Consider the following 5,685-nt stretch of genomic DNA (forward strand, 5'->3'; position numbering starts at 1 on the left):
CCCCCACACACACACACACATACCCGGTTAACGAGAATACAAATCAGGAAAGTTATAATGGATAGTGGAACAGACTAATAGTAGAACTGCTCTGGGATCCGGCAGCTCCTTGCTTCTGGGATTCACCCAGATGTTCTGAAGCCATTGTGTAGAACGGACCCTTGTGCATCCATGTTCACTGTGGCACTGTTCAGGACAGCAGAGTTATGGAATCAATGTAAGTGTCCATCAATGGACGAATGGATAAAGAAAATTTAGCATAAGTACACAACAGAGAGATATTCATCCTTTATAAGAAGAGAGTTGTGTACAATTCTGGCACCGTGATGACCACTCTTGGCTGTCAACTTGACTACATCTGGAATTAATTAAAACCCAAGCAGCTGGGCACACCCCTGAGGGATTTTTTTTTATTAATTAAATTACTTGAAGTGGAAATATCCACTTTTAATCTGGATCTTTTGAGGTGGGAAGCTCCACCTTTAATCTAGACCACAGCTTCTGCTGGCAGCCTATATAAAGGACATGGAAGCTTGCTCTCTTGCCTGCCTGCTCTTCTTCTCACTGGCAAGCCCATCCCTTCACTGGCATTGCAGTCTACTTGTCTGGAATTCTGGCATAGATTGAAGACCAGCTGAGACATCCAGCCTTGTGGACTGAACAACTACTGGATTCTTGGACCTTCTATTGGTAGACAGACAGTCATTGTTGACTAGCTGTAAGCCATTCTAATAATAAATCCATATAAATACACACACACACACACACACACACACAATCAGTTCTGTTCCTCTAGAGAACCCTAATTAATACAGATTTTGGTCCCAGAAGTGGCTTTAGAGCAACAGAAGTATAAGGATATATTTTTTAAGTATCTAGAATAAGCTTTCTAATTTGCCAATACCTACAGTTACTGGAGCCTATCCAAGAAGCTTGGACAGTGTTGAAAGCCCATCCATGGTAAGAATTATTTTATAAACTCTTAAAAAAGGACTTAATTCACTTTATTTTTCTTACATAAAAACCCTTGTGTGGTGGTCACAGCTGGTGCCTGGGTCCTCTGAATAGAGACTCTGATGTGGGTTTTCACAAGATGGTCAGTGGATTACTGATAAGGAGACTTGATGAACACAGTTTCTTTCCAGAGGTCGGGGGTCAGGTAGCTGCAGGTCTTAGAGATGGTATCAAGGGTGGCCTTGGCAAAGTTGCCCAGGGTGCCAGTGCAGCCCCTGGCTGACATGTAGCAGTCATCAATACCCGCCATCATCAGTAGCTTCTTGGGCACAGGAGCAGAGACGATGCCAGTGCCTCTGGGGGCAGGGATGAGACACCCAACACAGAGCCGCAGCGGCCTGTCACTTTGCACAGAACTGTGTGGGACTTACCAATCTTGTTCTCCAAGTAGCCTCTCCACTCAGGGACAATAGAAAGCTTGGCCAAGATGATGGCCCCTCATATGGCAGTGGCTACCTCCTCGGAGCACTTAACATCAAGATCAGCATGACCATTGTCGCCCTCAGTATTGACAAGAACTCCTCTGGCCAATCCAAGTTTGCTTCTGCTCTGGTGTGATCTTTGGAGCCTCATCCTTTAGGGATATGTCCAGGAAAAAGTCAATAATCTCAAATTTCTTCATGAGCAGGGAGAACAGATAAATCTCCTCCAGGGATTGATCTTCATGTCCTTGACCAGGGGGCCCAGCTTGGTGATGGATCCACTCCTTGTCTTCAGCTTTACCTCCACGAGCCCTGCAGCCTTGACCATGGCCACGGCCCCCTAAGACTGCTGCTGAATCCTCTGTGGAACCCACCGGCAGCCTCCTAATCCTGGGCCCTGGGTCCTCCGGGCCCACCTGCTGCTCTGGTGTCATCTGTCTTTGGTGTTTTCCAGAAGGAGAAGGAGATATTTTTCAAACGTAAGGAGACAGATGCATTTGATTAACCTGATTCATGAACTGCGAGAGACAGTGGCTTTGGTGATTCTGTATGTAAAACTTTTGACAGTTTGTGAAAAAACTAAGGGAGATGCTGCTGGTGGTGTTGGTTGTTCCTCTCACCTCTGGATAAAGGAAAAGGATGAGCTTCTTGATAAAATGAACCAACTTCTAGCATCTCAGAATACGGTGAAGGACAACAATGAACTCGGTGATAAAATCGACCAGGTCCAGGAACACATAACAGTCTGAAGGTTTCTAAGTGTGCCCTGGAAGAGAATCTTAATTTAGGGATATTTGATCTCACTGTGAAACCCAAAACTGTGTAAATAAAATGAACCTTGGATCAGGGGTGAAGCCAGCAACTGGTTGACAGGAATTGGCCAGAGAGAGTATGGAGGACCCAGGAAGACAGATGAGAGACACACAGAACAGAGTAGGGAAGAACTTGGAGTTTCATGGTCTTTTTGGTTTGGGACAGCTAGAGAGATGCTCTGTTGCTTCTCCGAGCTAGCAGGTTTTCACCACAACGTCTGACTCCCGAGTCTTTATTGGTAAATAGAACAATAGAGACTTACTTAAAAACTACAGGCAGCAGTGGCAGAGGCCATGCCGACGGGACCAGAAATCCCGCCAGGTTGCAGCCTGAGTGGTGAGGCGCTGCCTGCAGGGCCATGGGGCTGCAGATGGTAGTTAAAATCTCAGTAGGTTCAGGTGTGACTGCTAAGCCGATGGAAAAACAACAAATCTCTCCAGCAGCCACAGAGCTCAATTTTGAGAACACCAAACTGAAGTCCTCATGACAAAGCTGACTAAAATACAGCAAAAATTTAAGCCCCAGCCTCAGACGGTGTCCACAGTTAAAGTAAGGGCATTAATTAGTAAAGACTGGAATCCTGTAACTTGGGATGGGGATGTGTGGGAGGACCATATTAAAGCTGAGAACTTTGAATCATTAGATTCTCAAGGGTTTATCTCGCCTGGGGAAGTAGTCCCTCCACCCTCAGCAGAAGAGATTCTCACAGCCCCAGCACCTGAAATATTGCATCTTCTGCCTTTGACTGAGGAAATTAATTTTCACTGTCTACTGAACCAGCAGTGACTTTCCCTGAAGGGGATGCCAGACAAGACAATACTGATGTTCCTCACTGCCCACCAATGTATTTGTCTCCAGACCTCTAACTAGACTTAGTATAGTCAGGCTCCTAGAGGGGAGGAAGGAAGTGCAGTCCATGAGGAGGTGCGCTACACTACTGAAGAGCTTAATGAGTTTGCTAGTTCATTCAAGCAGAAGTCTGGGAATGTGTGTGGGAATGGATTTTAAGGGTGTGGGATGATTGTGGAAGGAACATAAAACTGGATCAGGCCGAGTTTATTGATATGGGCCCACTGAGTGGAGATTCTAGGTTTAATATGGAAGCTCTCACAGCTAAAAAAAAAAAAAAAAGTATCAAAAGTTTGTTTGCATGGTTGGCGGAAGCATTTGTCAAAAGCTGGCCTACTGAAAAGGAGCTGGAGATGCCTGGTATCCCTTGGGTTAGTGTTGATGAAGGGACTTCAAGGCTCAGGGAAATGGCAATGCTGGTGTGTAAAACCTAATCATCCCAACAGGAAGGCCCAGAAGACACGCCCTTCACTAATCCTATGATGTAAACGGTGAGGGGCACCAGCACATTTGAAGAGCTTTGCTGGTGTCCTTTTCCTTGTGCCAGACCTTAGGATTGGAGATGCTGCTACTCAGTTAAACAAATTAAATGCGGTGGGTTTGATTGGCCATGAAGTAGCAGGGGCCAGGTGGCAGCACTGAATCCCAAGGGCCAACTGATCATCGTTATCATAACGGAGGGATGGGCAGGGATGTGGAAAGAGCGTGATTGGAAAATTGGTGAGACAGACATCTAGGGAAGAAGTATAAAGCTATAGCTCTCCAAATGGGTGAAGGTTGTGAAGATACTTGTGTCTCGTGTAATTGCTCATCAAAAGATGACTTCAGCAGAGGAGGAGTTCAGTAATCAAGTAGATGGGATGACCATTCTGTGGACAGGCAGCCTCTTCCCCAGCCAGCCCTGTCATTGCCCAATGGGCAGTTGAACAAAGTGGCTATGGTGGCAAAGATGGAGAATATGCATGGGCTCAAGAACATGGGCTTTCACTCACCAAGGCTGCCTTGGCTACAACTGCTACTGAGTGCCAGATCTGCCAACAGCAGAAACCAATACTGGGCCCTAGATATGGCACCATTTCTCAGGGTGACCAGCCAGTGACCTGGTGATAGGTTGATTACATTGTACTCCCTTTGTGGAAAGGACAATGCTTTGTCCTTACTGGAGTAGACACTTGGTTTTGAATTTGCCTTTCCTGCACATAATGCTTGTGCCAAAACCACCATCTGTGGACTTATAGACTGTCTGATCCACCAACATGATATTCCACACAGTATTGCTTCTGACCAGGGAACTCACTTCACAGCCAGAGAAGTGTGACAGTGGGCCCATGAGCGTGCAATCCAGTGGTCTTACCCTGTTCCACACCATCCTGAAGCAGCCGGCCTGATGGAAAGATGGAATGACCTTCTGTAGACCTAATTACAGCACCAATTATGTGGCAGCAGCCTGGAGGACTGGGGCGGGGTTCTCCAAAAGGTGGTTTATGCTTTGAATCAGTGTCCAATATATGGTATAATTTCTCCCATAGCCAGACTCCAAGGGTCCAGAAATCAAGGAGTAGAAAGGGAAAGAGTTCCACTCCCTATCACTTCTAGAGACCCACTAAGAAATTTTTTTTTTTTGCTCCTTTCCCTCATGTTCTTAAGTTTTTCTGGCTTAGAAGTTTTGGTTCCAGAAGAGGAACCCTCATTCTAGGAGCCACAATAAGTATTCCATTGAACTGGAAGCTCAGGTTTCTCCTGGGCCACTTTGGGCTTCTGATGCCCTTAAACCAACAGGCTCAGAAAGGGGTAACAGTGTTAGGAGAGGTAGTAATCCATAGCACCAAGGAGAAATTAGATTGCCTTTTCACAATGGAGGTAAGAAGGATTATGTGTGGAATCCAGGAGATCCTTTAGGGCGATTCCTGGTGCTTCTGTGCCCCGTGATTAAAGTCAATGGGAAGCCACAGCAGACGAATCCAAGCAGGATGACAAAGGGCACAGACCCTTCAGGAATGAAGGTGTAGGTCACTCCTCCAGGGAAAGAGCAAGGCCTGCTAAGGTGCTTGCTGAGGGCGGAGGAAATACAGAATGGGGAGTAGAGGAAAGTAGTTCTAAATACCAGCTAAGGCTACGTGACCAGTTGCAGAAATTATGCCTAGCGTGATATAGCTATCCTGTGTACAACTGCAAGCATATTATAAATTTTAGACTAGGTGGCAATGTCCCTTGAAGGACATTCTTTTTACATCTCAATCTTAAATATGATAACCACTGATATTCTCTTCATCGGTGCTATATTGCCTGATAAAGAGATTGAGAGAAGAAAACAAACACCCATACATGCACATTCTTAACAAAATATGGCAGAAGCACTCACATCGATTGTCATCTTCTGTGAAAGAAAATGAAGTTATTAAGGCTCAGACCTAAATCCAGAGACTGAGAGACACTTGCATGCACATGCAGTTAGGATTAAACCACAATGTTCCAGTAGACTTGGAGAAATCATTTAGGTGAGTATCCGGCCTTCAACATGTCTCGGCTGAGAAAGTCCCATTAACTGAACAATCAGAAAGGGTTTGCAGTTGAAGATTTCTACTCA

At 45.6% G+C, this 5,685-nt stretch overlaps 1 pseudogene; it reads right to left on the reverse strand.

Moving 5' to 3' along the window:
* Positions 1-994: 994 nt before the first annotated feature.
* LOC121829401 (small ribosomal subunit protein uS5 pseudogene) lies at positions 995-1,870 on the reverse strand (annotated as a pseudogene).
* Positions 1,871-5,685: the final 3,815 nt, after the last annotated feature.

Source organism: Peromyscus maniculatus, chromosome 1 (assembly GCF_049852395.1).
Source record: "Peromyscus maniculatus bairdii isolate BWxNUB_F1_BW_parent chromosome 1, HU_Pman_BW_mat_3.1, whole genome shotgun sequence".
Lineage (NCBI taxonomy): Eukaryota > Metazoa > Chordata > Mammalia > Rodentia > Cricetidae > Peromyscus > Peromyscus maniculatus.